Source organism: Cyanistes caeruleus, chromosome 2, assembly GCF_971803275.1.
Source record: "Cyanistes caeruleus chromosome 2, bCyaCae1.hap1.1, whole genome shotgun sequence".
Classification (NCBI taxonomy): domain Eukaryota; kingdom Metazoa; phylum Chordata; class Aves; order Passeriformes; family Paridae; genus Cyanistes; species Cyanistes caeruleus.
In genome coordinates, this window is record NC_141702.1 from 100323388 (window position 1) to 100348561 (window position 25174).

Genomic DNA, 25174 nt, shown 5'->3' on the forward strand with positions numbered 1-25174 from the left:
AGAATGTGTTTACAATAAAATGCAAAAACCTAACCAAAGCAGCTGCCTAAATTCATCTGACATGGAGGCAGACTTCAGGTTAATCAAAGAAAATAAAACAAAGCTCCTCTGTGCATCTATTTTGCTTTACAGAAAAAAAGAAAAGGTATCCAGAGGAGCAACACAGACCGAGGAAAGGTATTACACAGCCAATGTAACCTACCATCAGCATCTTATGGTGTAGGGCTTAAGGCACCTTAACTTAAAAATTTCTAGGTAATTTGAACTCTTGAAGCAAAACATAAAAGACAGGTAATTTCAGAGATATACAAGATCCAATCCAAAAATAGCTTTGTACATCAAAACCAGCACTTTGAAATAAACTTGTAAATAAGATGCAAGTCTGAAGCAGGTCAAGATACCACTAAGAATGCAGGAAGTCACCAACCCATTCCAGGGGGGTCAAGGATACCTCCAAATGAAGTGCAGTAGCAGGTTAGAAATGTGGAAGCTGTGGGCTGCAATTCTCACATCTAATAGTTGCATTACAAGAATGAAAGAAATTACACCTTCCTGCCCTTTCCCTAATGATGAGTGACATTAGTATCAGAACAGAAATGTGACTGTAAAGACACATGATGCCCAACCAGTATTTTGCACAGGCTTATTGCATACTTGAATTATCAACAATACTGATCTCCATGCAGCCTAGTTGCATCTTACTCTGCGCATGGCCCTGCCATATCACTGTTCCAACCCCCTTCCTGACCTCATTTGCTGGATTAGAACAAATCAGGACCTTCCCAAAAGATCACTTTGTCCATTCCCTTGTCCCAAAGCAGAATCATCTGTTGCTGACAGAAGAACGTCCAGAAATCTTGGTAACAGCGTTCAACGATGGGGATGCTACAGCCTGTTTGTCCCACTGCCCAGCTACCTTAAACATGAGACAGCTTTTCTGAAGTCTTATTGCACTTTAACCACTGCCTCTCACCTGTTGCAGACCTGAGAAAAAACCCAGGTAATTTACAGACTCAACCTCTGCTGCAGGCTTTTAAAGATTTGAAGACTGCTACCACATCCTGCCCTTGCTCCTCCATTTCCCATTCTCTTTGCTGCACTAAACCACACAACTCTTACACTCCTCTCATTTAGGCCTTATTTTGTTAAAATCATTTTGACAGCCTTACTGTTCTCCTTTGGACTGTTTCCAGGTGGTCTCAGTGGGACAGAAAGAGGCAGAGGAAATCCATGGGAAGGGAAGAAGTATGGGCACAGCCTGGGTTTGCACCTCTTTGCATGCCGACTGAAAGACCCAGCATGACGGGAACAGAGAAATTCACAAGAGGTGAGAAAGGTTCTGCCCCAGAGCAAAGGAGGAAACGGAAGCCTGAGGTATACTCCAATTTCTTGTCTGCTCACGTGCACTGGCCATCATACAGCCATGACTAAGAGTGGTCTGTCAGGTTGCAAATTCATCCTATGTAGTGAAAGAATATTGAATCATCTTAAATAGCTGTCCAAAAAGGCTAATAACCAAGTATACACACTTTTCTGCCTGGGCACTGAAGAATTGTCCTTTTAAGATGTGTGGGGTGCCAGGGGGACATGGCAAAACAAATTTTGTTTTGTTTGCTCACTGTAGTTTGGAAGGCACATGAATTCTGGGTAGCTGGAATTGTGAGGTGTTGTCATGGAGAAATAACAAATCTGAAAAAAATCCCTTTGAATCTTCAGCTCAGTCTAGAAGATATCACAACCTTTGCACAAATCTAAGGGTCCATATTCTATCTAATCTACTCAGCAGGTTGCTTCCATCTACTTATTTTACCTGTATGTGGGTTTATAGATAGGTGAGATTGTCACCACAACTAGATTGATGGACCCTGGACTCTTGGACTCAATAAAAGACCAGTTTGCACAAACAATCCTCCCCCAGCACACACTTTTTTCTGTTGGACAATGGCCCTCATGACATTTAAGCATCTACTTTTGCAAAGTTTGTCTGAATCCCTTTCTGCTGAAAGAAAAATCTTCTTGACCGTAGGAAGAACCTGGCAGAAGAAAATTTCTGATCTTCCATGAAAAAATACTTTCTTCTGCCATTTTATTTTTTCCCACCAAGATGTAAGTAAGGTTCTTCCACCAGAGTATTTCTAGCATTTACAAGAACTTACAAAAAAGTAACTGCAGTTTCTTGAAATGACCAAGGGTCACAACACCTGCCTGTTGCCCTGCTTTTTTTTTTTTCTCATTATATGAATGTTTTCTGCTCTCTGAGATCTTTATTTCAAGCAGTTTTTCAACTGTATTTTTTTGTCTGTTTTATACTCCATCATTCAAATACTGAGCAGAACACAATAAGGGTAGCAAAGTAATTCAGGATCTGAGACCCAATTTGTATGGCACTTGGTAAAGAGGCTGTTGTGCTCAGAAAGCTCCTCAGACACCACTTCTGAGCCTGACAGAGACCGTGAATCAGAGCCCTCAGCCACAGCAGTTCACAGCCAGGGATGTTCATGTAAACTGAAATCAATAATGATTTAAACCATGGCCCTCAGCTCTGGCCATGCCACAGAGTCGGTTGCCAGGACAGAGGAGGGATGAATCACTAGGACAGGAACATCTGACCCCACCTCTCCATGAATCATGAGGCCACTTGAGCCTGCAACACTTGGACATCTGCTTCTTCCTCAGCTGCTCCAGTGTAAACATTGTAAAATAAAACCTGAAAGAACCTGCACCATACCCAAGTCACAGTTCTGCATCTTTTTAAAAGCAAAAACCAAACAAAACAAGAAACCCAACCTCCAAATTCCTACATATGAAGCAGTACTTTTATTCTAAAGGGACTGCTGTTGTGTACCCAACATTTTGTTTGTGACTGTTCACAGAAAATTAGGATTAGGAAGAGTGACTCAAAGTTCTGAAAACACTATCTTGGAAATACATTAAAAATTCATGTCTCCAACTTATTTTCATGTTTGGAAAATTTCTTTAAATATTTTTAAAAAGGCTCACTCCGGCTAAAATGCCTTATAATAGTGTAATTACTTCAAATACAAAGTTTAATAACAAACCAAAGATAGTTAGCAGGATGTGAAACTTGGTGTGCTTATAACTGAGATGTTTCCATTCTTTTCCATGTTAGAAGAATACTTTGCACACACACGTAAGACTTACTGCAGCTTGCTGTATTTGTCATTGTTAACAATTACCTTTCTCATTCTGTAGTTGTGAAGGCAGTTGAAAAACATGTTATTGTTCTAAAAACATTTTTCTTAGAGTTGTAGACCCTCATCCCAGGGCAAACATCAAGAAACATATGATTTGATGAAACCAACCATCTGCAACAGCCCCTGAGCTAAGAAATCCAGAGTGAGATAAGAAGCTCCAACTTCTTTCTGTGGTTTTGGAAGATAAAATTCAGAATCTTAGACAAAATGTCAAATTAATCTTTTACTCATGTGTTTGTTGAAACCACAATTCATTAGCAACAAAGATTTAACTTTTCTTTCAAGTTTTATTACATTTACCTAGGTGTTACTTTCAACACAAATATTTCTGCATCACCCAAAGCACATAGTAACTATTGCGTACCTGATTCTGAGGTCAGATGGAAGCAATTAATCATTTATTCCACTGGACTTGTTGGAACTACAGTGAGACAAATGGGTTCATCAGAATTATAGCCCCTTAGCTGCAATAAATAAAAGATATATTCAAATCTGTGAGCAATTTTCTATTACTTATCTTTCATTTTCATTTCCCCACAAACTTTACCCAAATAGAAATTAAAGCACTGTGGCTGAAACTGAGAGCTTCATGAGTCCATAAAAGGCACAAGACTAATGTTCTCTACGTGATGGCAAATTACACTTCTTTGTGTGCATTACAATACTTTTACAAGAGTTGTTACGTAAAAAGAAAATACTGATGATCATTTAACACAGTAAGAATTCACTTAAATGAACTGCCAGAAGAACAGAACTCTTAAAATAATTGATTTTTTCCCCACATCAGATGAAAAATGCATAACACTGTACAATGAAATCCGTTTGAGCAAAAGTCATTTTCTGTCCATTAAAAGAAACATAAAATACATTGGGATACTTAATTAAAAGTCTTAGAACCGATTTGCACACCATAAATTTACCAAACACACACAAATTTAAGTAAAATACCTTAATTAATGCTTTTACTAAATCTATGGGTCCCCCCCAAATATTTTATAAGTGTAGAAAATTTACATTCACTACAGTTTGAAGAATACCACCGTCACTAAGAAATAAATTCATAACAGTTGCTGCCTCAGTGTTTCTGCCAGCATGCTGATGCCTTACATTTATGGAATGTATGGAGTGATTTGGAAATGACAGCTATCTCATGACAGGCAATACCAGCAGACAGCATTTGAAAAAAATCTATACTGACCTCACCTCCATCCAACACCTATTGACAGTTGTCACTCAAACTGTGATATCACATAAACACTTTCCGATCTGAGGCTTAAGTTTCCATAGTAGGGCAAAATCCTGTTAACTTCTGACCCACCTCTCAGACATCCCTTCTGTTGTATTCATGTTTGCAAACCGCTGACAGGTTTTTCAAGGCAGAGCATGTATGGCTTGTGCAACACTTGCACTCTAAGTTTCTTCCCTTCATCACCAGTCAGAAACTCATTGCTAATCAAAGGCAAAGAAATCTGCATCTGAAAAAGACACAGAGAAATCCAGAGAAAGAAGCAGAATATTGTTTGAATGTATTCTGTGAAAGACCTGTGGCACTTTTTCTACATGGTCTCTTCCAGCTTCTGTTATAGGTGGATCAGTTTTCCCCTGTTACCTGTTCCTTTTTATTTCAAAACTTTGGGTAGCTCCAAAATGCTGTGATGAAATAATGATGAACCACAAAACCACAGCACAGATATCACCCAAATTAGAAAGAGAGATGAGGAAACATAAAATCCTCTTCAATTAGAAAACTTAGGACCTACATAAGAAGGCAGCAGGGAATAAAGCGTTCTCAGTGTTATAAAAAGAATGATTTATAGCTGCACCAAAGAAATTAATGTCCATCTATCACAGCAGTTGATACAATATTGTAATGAGAGATTTAAAAAACATGGAGTGTGGATGAGTGTTTATAACCACTGCTATCTGCCCCTATGCAAAACTTTTGGCCATTTTAAACTAAGGAATTCTTCAAACTAAGGAATTCTTCAAATTTTGTCAAGCAATTAAGGGAAATAGGATCAGTTTCTCTCCCTCTCCAGCACTTCAATAACAACTGCTAAAAGCTCAATATTCCAGTAAATCTAGTAATAATACAGCAAGTTTATACTCAAATACTATAATGCCTCAATCTAGCCTTTCTTGTATACCTTCTCCACCCTAAAATGTACATCTTACTTGAACAAAAAACATGGCTTTCTTGGGCTACATACAAAACATACCTCTAGATGAGTAATTTCTTTGCCTTTTGCTCTCTGATGCAAATCATGGATTTATTTCCAAGTTACATTTTGCATTCTGAAACTAAATACAGAGGAATGGCTAGGAACTTCAGCCAGGTTTTTGAAGTAAACAGAAACTTAGTTTTGTAACTGAACTTTTGTAATGCTTGTAATTCACAGGAACTGAGAAATAAGATCTAGTCTTTGTAAAACTGCACTAGATATGGATCTAGAATGAAAGGCTGTCCCAGAAAATTAGAGAGAGTTTGGAGATATGGATTTATTCTTAAGGATATATTTCTTCCTGGATGTCAGGTGCCATTTGTCACACCCTGGATTTTGCTGTCCATCAGGATATAGGTGAAAAAAAAAAATTAAACTGCTTCATAGCTCAAGGAATTTAGTCAAGAGACATTTTTATACAATAGAGAATGAAGTCACTATCCATTAACAAAGAATAAAAGATCCAGGCAAATCTATAGTAGTGTGCATATGTACAGTGGCAGGATGAACAACACCACATTTCTTGAAGAAGAACTGTTGCAGAGTGTGCTGCAGCCCCACTAAAAACATCACATGCTTTTGGCCTGCCTAGTTTGATGCTAGGGTGCAGAAATGCTTTTTGATTGCAACAGGACTAGAGAGGCGCATAGCAACTTCTGAATCCCCAGGTATCTTTAGTTCATTAATTAATTTACTCTGCTTTACTTGCAGGTTTCAAATTGCATTAAAGATGTAAAAAAAAAAAAAAAAAAATCTCTTTCCAGGCTCTGGTCCTGAAATTGATACTCCATGGCCTGGCTGCTTTGCCCACACTGAAGCCCATGCACTTCTCTGTGGCTCCAGGCAGAGGGTCATCAGTTGCCTACATGCTGCTGGCTGCAGGAGCGGATCTGACAGTCACTGACACTACCAAGAGGTGCCATTCAATAACACTTACACAAGCCTTTTCCCCTTTTTCTCTTTGGGTACACTAGAAAGAGCTCGAGCAGCTGCACAATGAGCCTGTCATAACATCCACCGATACATCCCATTGCTGAGCATCACACTTGGGCCACCACCCACTGCTGGCCCCTGAGAGAGATTTCTTTCTTCTCCCTCTGCACTGTGGGCCTCTTACAGCTGGAAGTGAGAAGCTGGTGCCAGTGCACTGCTGTTTTATTGAATGTACAATATGGGACCAAGGTTATCCAAACTCATTTCATCTGGGAGCTTGCACATCCATCGTGTCAGGGTGGTTTGCACTCCCCTGAATTCAGCTGGTCTGAGATGCAAGTACCTGAGTGACCAGAAACACCAACCCATGGGAGTGCAGCACCCCTTAAAGTTTAACCAAAAAGATAAGCTTGACATTTACCCATTTTCAGGATACTCTGGAACTCTATGCTGGTTCATTGGTACAACCTTCCCGAAATGTTGACACTGAGCCATTAAAAAAATGAAAATGTTTGGCTGTAATGACAAATCTACTCTGTATGATGTCTGTTGACCCAACAGAAGCACTTATGGATTCTCTGGAATGATGTCACTACCACATGGCATATCCCAAAAATGTACAGGGAAAACAGGGATAGAACTGAGATTGTCAAGTGCTGTTCAGTCTCTGTGACAGAAAATTATATAATTCTAATTCATCTACTATGAACCATGAGCTACATGTGGTAAGGTACTGATGTCAGAGAGATAGCCTCTAATTCCCTCTATACATATTCACACATTTATTTTATATATATATAAAATAAGAAAAATACACACACACATATGTAAATATATATAAAAACTATATAAAATATGGGATGGTCTCCAGGAGTGTCACCACAATCTGAGTGATTAATTACAAGAAAATAGAAGCCAACTGAAAAGAGACATAGAACATATCCTATTCCTATTTTCCCTTCCCACACAGTCTGGTGCTGTTAATTTAATTTTCTTAATTTAGTGACAATTAGAGATGCAAATCTGACAGTGTGTAAAAACCAAAATTAGGAAGCAAATAGTAATGGTTGGGTTGGTACCAACATCAAATGGTGCCTTTAGCATCACGTCTGGTTTATGATCTGAGAGGACTACCTCTGCAGGGAGAGGCATTCACAATCATCTTTGAAAGTAGGATGAAGATTCTCATTATCAAGGAATTTATCTGCTAGCAGTAGATTACGAGCTGAAGGAACACCTTCCTCAGTACTGCAGAAGCCAGAAATTAAATTAGAAGGATGTGATGATGATGACAGGCCAGGTGCTGCCTGACTCCACAAACCTCTTACTCGGTTTTATACAGCAGGGACACTTTGTGGGAATTAAAGGTCTTGGTATGTTTAGTGGAAAGAGAACAAGGGTGGAAAAAAAGAATGCTTCGTAACATATCATTGTTAGTAGACACCAAGGAGACAAAAGAGTTGATTAAGCTGAAGGCTAGTGTTCATATATTAAGAAATGGGTGATGGGCCAAATAACTTCAGTCTGCAAACTGGAGCCAAGTATCTGAGACTCAGAAATCTAGGAATCCTGTAAGAGAGCAAGCAACACAATTTTCTTTCCATCGTATAACGTGGTTTCATTATATTTTTAAACAGAACAATATTAAATAGATAACTATGATAGTACAGACTGTTTCAGAAGCCAAGAGCTTTCTTCTAGCCCTGTATCCCAACAAAGGGAGAAGGAGGAAGAGTGTAAAATAGTGCATGGGTACAATTTACCATGAGAAAATATGATTCTTGTTAAACAGCTTGACAAGAATATTGTGGTTTGGGAGACAGAAGGGCAGCAAGGGGCAGGGTTCTTGAGGGTCACATTGCTTTGCAGCCCAGGGCATGTGGTGGCCTCAAGCTTTATGAACACTCACTACCACAGGGTCTATTATCTGCCAGGCGCCACTGATGCCTGAATTATTGTATTTCAATAAAAATTGCAGCTTTGGTACTTAACCCAATAACTAGATTGTTGCATTCCCTTCCCACGCTGAACTGGTATCAGCTAAGAAGTGGAAAGCAGGATAGCTGCCCTCATCCTCCCCCCTTAGCAGACACACATACATGGCAGCTCTGGGCTCAGACAGGCCAGGGACAGAGTAAGTTCAATTGGTGATGAACGCTAAGAATGCAGCACCACAAACCACAGAAACATCTGTGCTAGGCACAAAGTATAAAGTGCAGCCTGACTGGAGGCAGGGTGGAGATATTTCATCAGGGGGAAAGCAGAGATAATCTAATGAATCCCCAGAAATTTTAAAAAAAACACTAAAAATATATTACAGCGCGCTGTAAAAACCCAGAAGAAAAAAAAAAAGAAAACCACCACCAAATCTTGCTGCTTACAAATGCCTCTATGGATGTAAACTCATTACTCATTTATATATGAAGTGAAAAGTATTAAGATAAATGACACTATTTACTGCCATGATGCACCTAACATCAAAACAGATGTGTATTTCCAATGCTGGGTGCATTAAACACATTATCCAACTTTCAAAATACAATAAGTGATTTATGCTAGAGGTTGAATATGCCCAAGCAGCAACTAAAAATATAATAGAACAAAACCCAAACAACCCAGAACAGATCAGCACAACTAAGATAAAAAGTCAGCCAGAAAGCTCAGATTAACCACAAAACTGGAAGGTAAAAATTAAATAAATCCTTGCTTTTGGGTATCTTGGGAAAAATCAATTTTATTTTTTTTATTCCTAATCATTCACAATGTTTTCCAGGATTTCATCTGTGGTCCTGCTATTTAGCGACACAAACATAGTTGCCAACCAAGAAAAAAATGTTTACAGTATTTGTATATCGTCAGAGAATTCAGCACAACAATATATTTTCTGATAAAAGCATAAGCCAAAATTTCTGGAGTCAAGCATACTGTTTTCCAGCCTTGGATTTTCCATATTAAAACCACAGCAAAATATCCATTCCCTCACAGCATGTCCCAAAGGGGACACACATTTCTCCCTTAACAGGGGGGAGCAAGGAAAACAACCAAGGTTTTTAAATAGACTTTCCCAAATTTGACTACAAGATAAAGAAAAATCTCCAGCCATTCTGCTTACCTTAATGACCTTATCAAAATACAAGCTCATCACAACTCAATTAACCAGCCTGGCCACAATGGGTTGTCCTTGGTGTGGTGGTTCATGCAGAGGAGACTGGGAGAATACTTTCAGGAGAAGCTTAACCTGCTGGCAGCAGAGGGGTTCCACCCTGGATGGCTCAGCTTGACCAGAAGGCCTTTCCTTCCTCATTAAACAGCACCTGATCAGGATAAAGAAAAGCAGGCTGAAGGTTATATACATTTACCTCCCAATGTTTCAGTATTGAAACATCCAAAATAATTTTAGCCCTGATGTGCAGCCACCTCTCAGCCAGAGCAGTTAGGTGGTAATGAGGCTGTATGTGAAAAATGGAAATGGCCAGAGCATGCATTTAAAGTGTGGGCAGTGAGCAGCCTCCAGGGTGAGCTCCCTTATGAGGAGCAGTGGCTGTGCCATGGGGTCACACTGGTTGGCGTGGGGATAATGGCTGCAGGGTGGGAGGTCTTCACGTCTGCTTCCTGGAAACTGGGAAAGGAATTATCTTGGAAAGGGCTTAGTCACTGTTTAGATGCTTTGTTAAGGGCATTGAGACAAAAAGAAGGGGTTTTAAAACAAACTAGGGAGCTCCAGTATATTCTGGGGATTTAAGAAACAATCATTGTGTCATACTGTAGTAGCATGACTACTTTTGACATGCAAGAATTGTCCCAAGTTTACAGACTGTGCTCAGTGATATTAAAAATCTGGGTTTGTTTTTAAAATGCAAAGGAACAAGGCTGCCAATATTCAGGAAATAGTTCCAAGAGCAATTTGCTTCATTAGCCATGGGTCTGAGGCCCCCTCTGAGAACATATCACCACCTCGGGGGTAAGGAGAGGCCGATGGGGTGAAAGCCTAGGAATGCTCACCAGCTGGACCACCAAAAGGGGCAGCAGGTGGCCGGGAAGCAGCTTGCTGAAGGTGCAGCTGCTTGGCTCTGCCTATTGGGAAGGCACGCGGGAAAAGAGCTCCTGCAGGAGGGCAGAGCTATGTGAGAGTTTATAAGGACTGGCCATGCCTGGGCTGTGAGGAGAGCTCATCTGAGCCTTCCCAGAGCCACTGAGGGGCTGTGCAGTCACCCAGGAGGGCACTGCCCACCTGGTAGATGTACTCCAAGAAGTGCTGCCTGGTCTTGCTTCCAGTTACAAGTGACTTCAGAGGGGGCTCCCTATGAAGGAATGTCTGTCCTTCCTGCTGAGAGTTCAAGCGCCAGCACCCAGCAGAAGGTACCATGTGAGCTTGCCCCCCTCACACTCTTGTTTTGCCTCACTGGTTCTTAAAGTCTCACAGTCCCTTTATGCTGCATTACATTGCTGCACTCTCTGGTGCCAGAGGCTGTAGGGCATGTGAGAGTTTGGAAAACCTGAAGATCTGAGTGACCTCTCTCTGGCCTGGCTCAGATACTCACAAGCATTTGCTTTTTTGGAAGCAGAAATTCCTCTTCTCCTCATGGTATGCCTAATGCTGCAGCACACAGACCTTTGCTGTCTCACAGAACAAGAAAAGGATTCAGTTTTATTTGTTCTTCAGGGAACAAATAAAATCTACATGGAAGCAGCTGTAAGCTGGAGAGATCTGCAGCTCCTGAGGCTGCTCTTGGCTGAAAGAAAGTACCTCGGCTGCTGCTTTCATAAAGCCGCTGACCAGTTTAGGACCCAGAATTACATCTGAACTGGTGAAAGACTGATCAATAGCTTGGTCACAACTTTTTTACAATTTAGAAAAAAAAGATTTCTGATCACTTCTTCAAGACTATGTTTATGCATGCTCCTAGCTGCCTCTTGCAGCTCATTTCTCACACAAAAGCATGAGGGGGAAAAAAATGAACAAAATTGTTCTAGCTACTCTCTCTTCATATTTTTGAAGGTGGTTTTATGAGTGTCCTTTCTAACTGTAAACACCTAGAGGGAAATATTTGGTGGTTACACAGCACCAAGGAAGTCTGAGAGGACTAGCTAAAAGACTAGCTGGTGTTATTTATGGAGAGAGTCAATTAAACGGAATCATTTAGGTTGGAAAAGATTTGTAAGAACATTGTGCCCAACCATTAACCCAGCACTGCCAAGGCCAGCACTAAACCTTGTCCCAAAGTGCCATATCTAGATGTCTTTTAAATACCTCCAGGGCTGGTGACTCAACCACTTCCCTAGGCAGCCTGTCCCTGTGCTTGACAGCCCCTTCCATTGAGAAACTTTTCCAGCAGGCACAGAAGAACACACCCCATCTCTATGGCCAGCTTTTAATGGCAGCCATTCCCTCTGCTGGGGTCAGTAGAGACAATGTGCTGTTAAAGTGTGTTAACATCCAACTTAATCTTTTCTACCCAAATATGCATAAAACTCATTTTTCTCATAACATTTTAAACTCATTATTTTGTCTCTAAGATCAGGCTAAGAGATAAACTGCTTTTGTCAGACCTTGGGGACAGCCAAGGCATTATTAGCAGGGTATTCTGAAATCCCATCAATGCAGGGAAGAAAAACCTAACGAATCCTTAAAATAAATTGACAGTGTTCAGAAAACATTATGTGATGCACCTCTATAAGCATACCTTTCAAAACCTGTCTGTTATTCCTTGATATGTGGGCCAGGCCTTGCAGAGCAGATGAAGCCTTGAAGAATTTACTTTCCATGGAGGAAGATTTGTCTTATGAGTCAGAACCTTTGCATTGAGAAGCACAGTGAGGCAGGTCATGCAGAAACCTGTAATGGATGAGCTAGATGTAACACGTCGTCTATAAAATTTGGTGTACAACTGGCTTTTGACTTGTGTTAAGAAGTTTCATTCTCCTGCACGGATAAGATTTTAAAACTGATTAATTCTTTCTTTCTTCTCTATAATGTTCAAAAATAAGTTTTCCTCTTTTCAGATTGCACCTCTTTTTTTACCTTCAGTCCAACAAAAAAAGACTGTAGACACAAGAGTAATGGAATAAATCCCAACCCTATCATTACTAACATTTTAACAGCATTATCTGGGTGTGCAAGTTCACACCTCAGTGAGGAATAGAGTGAAACATGGAGAATTGCCATCTTTGCAGCTGCTACTGGCTGACATGGCAGCAAGGCAGATTGCTGTGAGGACAGTGCTACATCTGCTGCCCTGTTCATGGCAACGAACCAGACTCTCCCTAGTTCCAGCTTCCTTGTGCTGCTCACATAGTGCAAAGGGATGCTAATAAGGCCACAAATAGCTTATAAAGAATTAAGATATTGAAGGAAGAAAGGAGATCACACTCACCCTAAGCCTGCCAGACTTGATTTTCTTTCATGTAGGTCCTTCTCTTATTCACATTGTGGGATGGAGGGTAAATTTTGGGAATGGTGGTATACTGCTACAGTCATCCATTAAGGGTCTATTCCAAAATTACAGTTCAGCACAACTCGGTAATTACTGTTATCCACAGGAGGGAGCGAAATGCCTTTAACACAGCCCTTAAGAATATATTGAAGGGAGTCCTCACACAGGAAAGAGTTTAGCCCCCAAGCTTGGAAAAGAAAAAAAAAAAAGACAAAACCTTTGATCTTGATCATTTGCTAGGGCCTGAGCTCACAGCTGAGGGCAGAAGCATTGGCCTCTGCTATCTTCAGAGCCCTGAGTGGCTGCATGCCAAGCAAGTGCTCTGCAGTCCAAGCATAAGGATGGCTCTAAATAACACCAGCAACCAACATCCTGGAGGGCAGCAGTGCAAGAGCTGTGCACTGTGAACTGGGGCGAGCAGCACCATTGCCATGCATCCTGTTTTGGCAGCAAAGTGAGGTGTTGATTTTGAGAATGCCATCTCCAAGTTGTCTCTCGAAATAATATAATCCTCTTATTTCCTGCTTCACCAGTTTTAAGGTTGCTTTGGTCTTCTGGGGCAGTGTAAAGCTGTTGAAGCTCCACAGGGGAAAATCTTGGCTATTCCTCTTAGAGCAAAGCTTGACTGTCTGAGATGTTGTAGAAAGGAACATGAATCTCAGTAACCCTCTGAAAGTGCAGTATACACAAATAATCTTTGTGCTTGCAATTCTCTCCTGGCCTGGATGCTAAGGCAGTTTTTAATGAGGATTTGGCTCTGAGTGCATGTTTCCATGAAATGCTTACAATCTTCTTTTCCAGCCCCCACAATAATACCTATGTGCACAAAAATAATAATGTCCTGTGTACAAATATGCAGACCCACATGCCAGTTCTTTAACTTTCCAGCCCTTCCAAGGGCTCCAACAGAGTGGCATTAGAGAGGGGGAAGGAGGACAGCTAAGATGCTGACACCCAGAACAAGGAGCAAAGAACATATTGAAATGTTTTGTCAGGTCAGATCTTTATTCTGGCACTGAAGACAGAACTACAGACTGACAGAAAGTGTTTATGACCTGAGCAGCAAGAAGACAACAGTGAAAGGATCAAGGCCTGTTAAACCAGGATACAGCTGTCCCCGGAGAACTCGATCCTGGCCAACGGGCTTTGGCAAGGAGCAGTTCACATGCAATAGCTGTGTTTTGCTGTGGATGATTGCCTAAATCCCAGCTTAAAGTGGTTAAATGCTCTACTCCCCCTCACATGATGATCTCTCAGTCTCATATCTCTAGGAGAAAGGGATGCAAAAATAACTAAAAAATAGGTCTAATATGTTTTTTTGAAACATCTTTTTTCATTATGAAAAGAAATATAGAGGCAATAGATGTACATCACAATTTTACTTCTTTGAGGGCAAACAAAATTATGGGAGATGGCAGGAAGACAAAAAAGCATGCTGGAATGTGAAAGAAAGGAAAACTGCAAAATCTAGTTCATTCATCGTAAAATTAAGAATTCTAATGATGACAAGAGTACTAGGAGATGCAACACAGAATCACAGAACATGCTGCATTGGGAGAGACCCATCAGGATCATTGAATCCAACTCCTGGCCCTGCACAGGGCAGCCCCAAAGTCACACCATGAGCCTGAGAACATTGTCTAAACTCTTCTTGAACTCTGTCAGGCTTGGTGTTGTGACCACTTTCCTGGGGAGCCTGTGCCAGTGCCCAGCTATCCTCTGGGTGAAAAACCTTTTCCTGATATGCAGCCTAAACCTGCCCTGATTCAGCTTCCTGACATTAATAAATAATTAACTAAATGCCATTCACTGACTTCTGAGAAGTTGTCATTATCCTTACAAAATGAGCAATAACAGACCATTAAAGTAATGCTATAAGATTTTTCCATACTTACAAGAAAAATAAAATGATTGAACCTTTCTGTGCAGGAAAACACAACCTTGAAAAACGAGTACTTGTATTTCAGGGATATGCAAAACATGAATGAAGAGGATCAGGAAGTAGAAGTGTCCACATCAACAAAATGGACTGTCACAGTGATGGAGCTACCTGGAAGGGTCCAAAAGGTGGCTGTCTGTGCAGCTCTGTCACTTATTGGTGCAAAGTCTTTGTGACCAGAAAACCCTTTGACATTAACAATTCTACAGGGCAGTGACAGTGACATCAAGTGGATACATTAGTGAATTAAACAACTGAGTTACTCTGATACATGAGAAGCTGTATTTTAGTAATGATTCATCTGAAAAGTGCTTCTACCATAAGACAGATTGAGAAGTGATTTGCCCTTTGAGGGACTCTTTGTGCTCACGTCTACATCATCCCCTCCCTGCATCTTCATATGAAGGGTAACTCCCACTTCATTTATTTGAACAGAGGAAATGGGGAAATTTTCCAGAGAGGCTGAGAAAAGGGTAAAAAATTGGAAGCTTCATCCTTCCAGATACAAATAGCAACAGTTCATGAATGCAGAATTAGTTTGGGAAAACTCAGATGCATAAAATAGGGCTGCCTCAGGCTGTTTTAGCTTCTTCACAACAATGCTGTAGTACCTATTTAGTTATCCAGTAATGCCAAGCAACTGCTGATGACTTCATTATCCACAAAGTATGCATGCATGCACCAAATGAGTGCACTGCAAATGTACTCGCATCATTAAATTTAGAGTAAGGTACCAAAGCATTTTTAAAATACATGGGGACTCTTTAATGAAATGACTTCTTTTTCTCTATGTGGGTGAAAATATTCAAATGCAAAACCTTCAGAGTAGCCTTATTCTGAGATAAAAACACACTGTTTTCACCATGAGAGTGGTGGCACTGTCTCTTTTATCTTCATCTGCCAACACTGTTGTTTCAACCGTATACTCCCATGTGACCAATACTCCCATTTCAGCCTAAGTGCCTGCCACTCACTGGAACTTTTCTTTATTAGAACATTTTATTAGAGGGTTTGTACTGCTTGCTCAGCACTGCTGGAGTAGCGCCTTGCAAGTGAAATCAACAACAATGCTCAAGTGTGGAGTGGACTTGGTGGAATACCCACACTCTCTTTTGGTAGTTAAAAACAGGCTTGCATTTTGTCTTGATTTCTATCAGTGTCTGCAAAGTGTTTTAAACCTAGATTAGCTGGTGGCACAACCTTTGATAGTGTGATAGACCGCTGTTTAAGGAAACAAAGAGAAACACCTAAGTTAAGACTGCTGGAGGCTGCTGGGAGCTTTTCTCCTGGCCAATAACTGGCCATTTCTGAGAATTGACAGTAGTTTTGACCATTGAAAAGTGAGATGAACCTTTGAACACCACCTTAAGACCTAAACCTGGGAACTTCTTTGTCTCTTTGTTTCCTGGCTGTGAAAGGTAACAGAGCTCCGGCTGGCCTCCCGTTCCCCTGGCCAGGCCCTGCGGCCCTGTGGGGCAGGGGCTGGGCTGGGCCTGCCGCGGCTCCCAGCCGGGAGATGGGGCCTGCGGGGCTTGCCCCGGGCCCTGGCTGGGTCAGGCCGGTCCCTGGCTCAGCTGCAGTTTTTGCTGTGACCGAATTCACCAGAGACTGACGAGTAAGGAGAGGGAAAGCCATTGACCTGCTGGGGGCTGAGACAGTGACCACACTCTCCAGAGCAACCATGAAAAAAAATCTTCCATAGCAGACAGCTCCAGCTGCTGTTCCAGCAGAGATCACCAAACCATCTACAAAACCTGGGCAAGATTTTAACTCTTTCACTACCCAGATGAGACTTGCAGATTAATCCTTTTTTCCAGAGAGAGGGGAAGAGAGAGAGTGATCAACATGTAAAGAGACAACATAAACTATCAAAGACAGTGAAGAAAGGAATTAAGCTTCAGAGGGGGGAGGGAAATAAGGAGATGCTTTAATAAGCTGAAATATTCTTTTGCTAAAACTATGGAGATGGACAATAGTGTTCTGTAAAACTCCTTTAATTCATGAAAGAGTATTTTGGGTGGAATAGAGTATTTCAAAGTGTAAATTTAAGCAAATGGTGAAGTAGTTGTGATGCTGGAACAGAAACAGAGAAGTGAGAGTTGTTGAAAATTTGTGGCCTTAAGAAGCAAAGAGAAAACTTCTGTGTCCAGAGAAGCTCACAGAGACAGATGAAGAGAACTTTTGCCTTTGAATAACTCATCCTTAAAATGACACTCCTTGACCCATGACACACCTCAGAGTGATGTAAAATTGGAGGAGAGAACTGACGACAGAGTTTTCCAGGTGGCTGGCATCAGAGAAATAGCAAACCATAGGAAAATGGTTTTCTTGTGAAAAACTCCATAGATTAGCAGAAGAGAATTTCTTTTTCTCTACAAAGACTGATGAAGAGACTATAACAAAGTTGAGACTGTTTTAACCACCAAGGTTTTTTTGTCTCTATGTTTTCATGTGAATGAGAGAATGCTTAGGTAGTGGGGAAAAAGGAGTTCTGGAAGTTTTATTCTGGTTTCTTATTCTTGTAGTTTTGTTAATAAACTTTCTTTGTTCCTTTTAAGTTTTAAGCCTGTTTTGCTCTTGTTCTAATCCATATTTCACAGCAAAAAATAAGTAAGTTTTCTAGTGATTTTTTAGCTAACGCTTTAAAACCATGACAGATAGCAAGACAACCTTTTGTGGCATGGCCCAATAAAATGTAGCCCAGATGTCAGCAAAATTTTTTGGACCATCTCTGTTGCCTACAGCTTACACCACACAGACAGTGTGTGAACATCTCTTTGATTTATGTGCATGGAAGTCTACAGAAAGGCAAAACCTTGCATTAGAGCAAACCATCCTCATGTTTCCCCCATGGAAGGTGTGGCAATGAGGAGCTGCACTGCTGGCCACCAGCATCCTTCAGGTATTAAGCAAACATCTCCAGACACTCTTGCCTTGCCCAGGTTTTACAGAGGTGCCAGGGTGATTTCCCACTTTCTGCATCCAATACCTACTAGAGCCACTCCCAGGACAAGGTTAATTTTTTCACCCGTGAGAAATTATTATGATGAATGTTTGCCCCCTGGTCTTCTCCAAGGTACCAATCAAGGTGCCCTGGGATACTCAGAGGAGATTTTCTCCAGGTTGCCCTGTGAAGCTAGGATGGCTCCCAGCCTTGCTCCCTTTTGGGATGGAAGCACACACACAAAAGCAGATGAGAATGCCAACAAAGGAAGGATTTTATGTTTTGACGTAATGCTATAAATAAATAAATAACATGACATAAATGTTACGTCATGAATATCATAAATGTTATATCGTGTTATGTCATGATGGCTCTTCCATTCAGCTTTTATCCTTAGATAGCATTGTCTTAGACTGCACATCTGCTGTAAAACAACAAATATCTGTCTTTGCCCACTTCTGTGCATACATCGTCTGTCTCCTCAGAGGCCTGTGCTCCTCACCACAGAGGTGCCCAGCATTTGCTGAAGAAAGGTGACTATACTGAAAATCAACAGTAGAACTAAGCACACTAATACCTTCTGTGTGCTTCAGCTTCCAAGACCAGTCATCTGCTCTTGAGGAAATGCTGAGAGGTAATTAGAAATACTCTAAAAAAACCCACACATTTATAAATTATTGTGAATGTATTGCTGCTGCAGATGCATAAGTGAAAGTAGGAGTAAATCTTCGTAAGTTCAGAAAAAGTTTCAGAGAAGTGCACAGTAGGTCTTACCTTACTGTAGACAAGTACCTTGTAAAGGATTTCATTGTGAAAGGGTATGGACAAAAATAGAATGCAAATCCTGCAGTAAGTAAACTTGAGATTACTTGCTTTATGAACAATTTAGATTTCTGAGGGTGAGGGGGGGGGAAGGAGAAACAACTTTCTATTGTAGAACTGCAAACCATTTGCTTGAATGCATTCAAGACCAGTGCTAGCATTCCCTATTCAAACCTAGAGGAACAGGCTTTCTTCCCTATAAAACCATTGTAATGTACCTAGGCCAAGAAAACACTGAGAAGCCAAAGCATTTGTTTAAGTTCAGTGTAACTGAAGAATAATTAGTACATAGGTAAATAATAGAGTGTGCTAATGCAATGTAAACCTGCATGAGATCTGTGTTCTGTAGTACAGATTTCACGTCAATGTCAAAGAAAGAATAATGCCTAACAATTAGAGTTTGTGATGCTGTCACTGGAGGAAAGGATTTCATTGCTTGTCTACAGGGATTGTCTTATCAGGCCATTTGGATGCAAGATCGTGATGGTAAAACCATTCCACTGTATGCCTAGCCCCTCTGACGATTGCATTACAATGCTGTCAGGGTGCTGGGGCATAAAGATTTTACTGCAATCATTCTGAAGCTAATATGACCAGATACGATGATCTCAGTGTAGCTTGTTTTCCCGATAAATTTAAAAGGAAAAAGAGATAAAAAGAACTGAAAAATACAGAAACAATACTGAAGGTTGTTAAGGTCTGGGAAGGGCACTCCAATTTAGTAAGGCACAGAAGCTCAGACTCTTCCATATTATTATAGCACCAGTTGGGTTATGTGACTCTGGAATAGGATGCATGCAGTTGGGGTGGGGAATCATAATTTGCAAGATATTCTAAATGTTCTATTTTTGAGATACTGTGGCATTTGAACATAGGTAGCTCTAGTATTCCTAGAGTTCCTGAGGAGAACACCATACCTAGTCCTGAAATCTTTCTCAGATGTCAAATGTTTAATTGTTTCTATTAGCCGCCAAAGTGCTCTATTCATACAGGGTTAAAGTTGGCTGATGGGGTTGCATACCCTGTTCAGAATCACCAATACATCTGTAATCCCATTTTTAAAGATAAAAAATGTGAAGTTAAAGTATGTATCATCCCTGCCTCAAAGCCTTAGCTCTGCCCCCAGACTCGAGAGCAGTACAGCTAACGGGGGTGTGTACGCTTGCTGCAGCCACGGCACGTGTCTGACACACCATCCCCTTGGCAACCCCTTGTCTCATTTATCTTCCTGAATGCTCGGCTAACCTTCTCTATCTTATAGGCAGCTGCTCTGATTGGCACAGATGTTAATTAAACTAGGTAGTAACAGAGCACAATCCGGAAAGGCGGCCCTCGGAGCTGAAAGGGATCCTCGTCCGCACCACAGCCCCAGTGCCGTTCTCGGTTATGTGAAGTGTGGAAGGAGTGAAGAAGAAATAATCTTATCCATGTTCCTCTCATCTGTAACAGTCTCACTCATGATGGCAGAAGAAGGGACAGACCAAGCATCAACAGGCAGCAAATGGAGGTTACTGGTGAGCCAGATGTGGACAAAACACTGCTGATTGCTAACACTGGCCTAAGTTAAATTTCTCTTTTCTCTGCCCATGGGTAGCAATTTCCTTTTTCCTCACTTGTGCACTGTGAACCTCCATGTTGCCCAGAGTATTCTTTCGGGGTGAAATGTACCATGAGGATATGAAACAGAGTTAAAGTGATAAGAAACAGGCAGTGCATCCTTCAACCCTATTCACTTTTCTTAAATTTTTCATCCGATATTCTGGAAATTTCCCCCCTAGAAATTTTCACAGCGACTTTCCTGGTTATTAAAGAAAAATCACAGCTATAAGGTCCTAACTGTGAGAAAGACAAATCAGGAAGTTTCTCCTGAAAATCCCCTGAAAAAACACTACTGTAACACACATTCACAGAACACTGCAAAGGGCAGGATGAACTCCCAGGACATGCTGATACATAAATTTTGTTGGACATAGTACATTTTAAGACCCTATGCTTACTCCAACTTTAATAAATCCCTATCCAATTCTCTGATCTGTAGCAGAGTACTGGTCCTCCTGCACCTGTTTATCTTGCATCAAGCTGTGCTGCAGATACAACCAGAACCTTACATTTTGAGAGTTTTGGCTGCCCCAAAAAGTTGATGAAACTTAAGCATTGGATAACAGTGATTGAAACTAGGTATATCACGCTCAGATTCGACACCACTGAACATTCATGCAAAGTGACAAAATAATTCTTGGATGTCACCTGTTTCTTTAAGGGTGTCATGAGAATTCCTCCCTAAAATGGTTTTTTTAACTTCAGATCTGAATAATCACAGAGATTTTTCAGAACCGAGAAAATCTGTGGATTGTGAATTCAAATAAAAATGTTTTGCTATGAGAAAGGAAATGTATTTGATATAATTTTTACTAAATGCTTTAGATTCCAGATAAGATTAAAAGTAATACCAGAAACTAGCCTGTTTAAACAGACACTGCAACTTTGAGAGTGTCTGGACCCCTCTGCAATCAAAGCTGTGAGCAATGAGCAGAGATTCTCTGTACTCCCAGGTATGGAATTACCTGCTGACAACTCTGCAGCCGCTGGTCAGTCTTCCCTCTCATCAGTCCTCTCACTCCGTTCTGTGGGGCACTGCAGCTCCAGAAGTTCTCTCTTTCCCATGGTGTTTAACCTTAAGGCTGTAAAAGGTCTCAGAGGATGTTACCAGGCTCAAGACATTACCCCTCTCCCCAGCCAACGTGCTGCTTTATGCTGTTTGCCTTAGTCCTTGCTGGTGCCGTTAAATGTGATGTGCTTCCCCTGCCTTCTCCTACCAGTTGTGATTTAAAATAAATCAGAATATGACCCAGTTTTATAGTCACGGCGGGCTGCTTGCAGCACACAGAGCAGGTAGGAAGTTTTTCTAAGCTCTTTGCCTTTCTGAATAAAAAAAATCATATGGTGGGTCTCACACATCCTGTGCCAAGCTCATACAAATGGGACTTCAGTCAAAGTAGAAAAACACTCCTGCCATTACGTATTAAGAGTATGGTCCTGGCTCTGTGTGCCTGCACTTGAAGTGCAAACATTATATAGGGAGCACAGAATATCAGTTTATTCTATTTCAAAAAATTAATTAAATAATAATTAAAAATTCCTTCTATCTACTTAAACCACCACTTTTCCAAGACATTCCTAATCAATAGCCATGCTCCTATACTATTACCCTGTTGAGTGCCATCATCATACGGTTCCTGTAGCTTGTGAAACTTTTCAGTTTAATTTCATGGTTTCACATTTTTCAGACAGAATGCAGAAGAAAAAAAGGAAGACAGTAACTAGGACCTGAAACTAACACCAAATCCCAGTCAGTATGTATCACAACTTTGTAATTAATAGGTTTCAGCTCCCTTTTAAAGGGCTTAAATAATTTATTTCTATTTCGTTGCCAGAAAAATTTCAGTGTTCTTGTATTAAATATAATATATATGAATATATATTTTTTTCCTGAGTGTCTTCCAAAAACAGCCCATCAGCTCTAAGAAGCAGATGTTAATGCCTCCATCATATGACAGCATTTGTTTGAAATATTTGCATGCCATATAGTTCAGAGTACCTTCTTTTTTCCAGGTAACAGCTAAAAATTTTACTACAGCATTAAGAAATTTTAATGACTGTTAAAAGGTTCCCTAATGACTATAATAAAGGACAATATTTTATTGATGTCAGCAACTAGCAGTTGACTTATGCAGTACTACTTTTTAATCTTCTGGTTTGCTGTGGTCTTATATATCTTTATTCCAATTCTTAGAGCAAAACCTGATACATCTCAGCTGTGATTTAATGGATTTACTCATAGAGCTAAAGCAGTCAATGCTGAAGTTACTAAATGAATTAAGTGCTGTCTCTCCAGTGTATATTCAATTTTTCACACTCTTTTCATGCTCATCGTCATTTATGTTTGGACAGTTGTCTATGAACCTGTGCAATGGCTTCCCTAGGCTGGAAATCCAAAGCCTCGTTGTTAATGCCACAGTTAGTTTGCCAAGACATTGGCAGGAGGTCCAAAATCTGATTCCTGGGTAAAGAAGATATCCCAGGCTTGGGTGCCCAGTCCATTTGATTGAGACCTGCTTTGGTAACAGAAATTCAAGCATGTGTTTACCACCTGATGCTCTTTCCTTAGTCTACAGAAGTGCCTATCAGGACATCCTGGAAGCCTACAAAGAAAAGGTAGAAAGCCATTGAAAGACTGTAAAAGATCACGGAATCAAGTCAGCTATTTTTTCCTGAATATACCCACATCATAACGAAATGAGACGTGGCTGGGATTCTGGCATACTTACACTTCTGATTCACTGTATGACCTTGGGCAAGTCACTCATCCCTTTTCTACTTTTGTTTCTGTATCTGCATTACAGAAATAATAATTACATTTTCTGCTTCACACAGTTCAGAAGCTTATTTAGTCTTATCAATACACAATGCTTCACAAAATAGTGGAATTACTTTAACAAATATGTCAATCTGGAATAACTATTGAGAGCAACAAATTCAGAAACCGGTTCTCATAGCAGTTCTTAGACGCGCCCTCACAATCCCAGGCATCTATCTGAGGAAAAAAGCTCTTAAAGAGTTGTATTATCAAATAAAGGCAGTAGTATCAAAGCCCCAGGGTTGCTTTGGCCTCTAAATGCTAGTACAAAAGTAAAAAGGTAACTCAGATGCATGGCCAGAGCAACCCCCATGAACTGTGTGAGAGGGAACCATCAGGGAAAAAGCCTAACCTACACTGACTGTCTCCAAACCCCGGCTGGGCTGGTGGTGGCACCAGAGCAGAGCACAGCCCATTTAAATGACACTGCCTTCTCATGTTAATCCTTGCAGAATGCTGAAACCATGCTACTTTTGATCACTTCATTCATTTGATTACTCCAACTGGTCAAAACAGGGTTTGGAGCGTGTCTTGCACACAGGAGATGAAAGATGGAAAGGGTGTAGGCACAAAGGTTTCCTACATAGAAGTCCAGCAGTTCCTTACAACTTATTAGCGGACCTCCTTGGTCCTTGCAGAGACTAGGAGAGTACAAATTAACAGAAGCAATTAATTACTCACATGTAAGCTGCTGGACTCAATCCGGGGGAATGGAGAGGACGGCAATCCACGGGGTCAGAATGGAGCCTTAATGAGCCCTTCTGGCCCTAGACCCTGTGACTATTCAATTAGGCACGAGACCTCGCTGCGTGCCAAAAGGCCTTTCGCCCCAGCCTCCGGAGCTGCGGCACCTCATGCCAAGCCACAGACCTTGCCCTGGAAGTCTGGGCCGGCGTTAAACGCCGGGTAGTTGGACTGCTCTGGATCTCAGCCTGAAATGAGGGCAAGCGAGTGACAGCCCAGCACAACTGCAGCTGCTCTTCACTTCAGTCTTGCCTTTAAGCACATTGTGTTTTGTCGTCTTAAATTACAGCGAAATTGCAGTCAGCTGGGTAAACCCAAAGGCCCATGTTGTTCTTTGCTGGTTTCTTCCATTCACAGAGTTTTCTCTCATGCACACCTATAGTTACTCAAAAAGGCTTAAACACTATAATGTTCAACCTAAGGCAGGGAATTTTGTCTTTAAATAAAAACCCAGCTGATTTTTTTGTATCAAATTGCTCTTTCAAACACCTCACAAGTCTCCTTCAAAATGATCCCTTTCTAAGTGATTAATTTTCCATGAGAAGATGCTAACACCAGGACAGTGCAAAAATAAATATCAGAAAAGAGCAAGCAAAAGGGAATGTGTCACATACTGACTACAGGGAAACAGTGCAAAACATCTAATCACAGCAGTGCCAGGAAACTTGAACCTGTCCAAAAGGATCCAGTGCTCTCAATGTTTAATTGCTGTTGATGGCTGCTGGTCAGTCATGCATGACAATGTGTGTGTCACGCTGCTTCCTGCCTATGTTCATTCCTGTCAGCCTTCACTCCAGGTGATGAGTACAGCTTCTCTGACCAGGGGAGAGAGAGAGAGAGGGGGGAAAAAAGAGCCCTCACAGACATAAAGCAACATGTACCCAAATAACCCCAGCGACAGGAACAGAGTGCCAAAAATGGACAGCAAAGGCCAGCTTTTATCAATCTCTCTACCCATCCTTATTTATTCTTAAAACAAACCCACCCCAAAAACAGAAAACAAAACAACCCAAAACCAAAAAAACAACAAACAAACACCACCACCACCACACAAAAAAATAAAGCAACAACAACAAAAAGTGTGGCATCTGTGACCGACAGTATTCCAACTGGCAAGTCTCAGGTCTCCTGTTTGCTTGATTATAGTTGTATGAACACATGCTTGGGGCTGCAAGAAGCAATTTGAATTACAATCAGGTAGCAATGAACGTTATCTTTTTGGGGGAACTGGAGCTTTATAAACCTCCTCCTTGAGCTGGTAAGAGACAGGTAGGGGGAAATGTAGGAGAAGTGACTTAAATGTTCTAGAAATTGTATATAGCTTTCCACTGCTTTCTTAAGGTGACTGTTTAATGGTTTATGTATCTGGGCCCAGATTCAGCAAAGCACTTAAGCATACATTTAACTTTAAGTATGTGAATGATCTCATCCTTATTCAGCAAAAGCCTTAAATAAATGCTTAATTTTAAGCCTATGCTTAGCTGCGTTGCTGTAGCAGGGCCTC

At 40.9% G+C, this 25174-nt stretch overlaps 1 long non-coding RNA gene across 1 annotated transcript; it reads right to left on the reverse strand.

Annotated features, from left to right (window-relative positions):
• Positions 1-3427: 3427 nt before the first annotated feature.
• On the reverse strand, positions 3428-23914 carry LOC111926661 (uncharacterized). Its single transcript, XR_002863098.2, has 7 exons — positions 23608-23914; positions 22838-22901; positions 21074-22711; positions 12055-12206; positions 9483-9684; positions 4534-4690; positions 3428-3679 (listed from the first exon to the last, which is right to left on the reverse strand). It is a non-coding gene; the product is annotated as an uncharacterized LOC111926661 (long non-coding RNA).
• Between the last annotated feature and the right edge of the window lie 1260 nt (positions 23915-25174).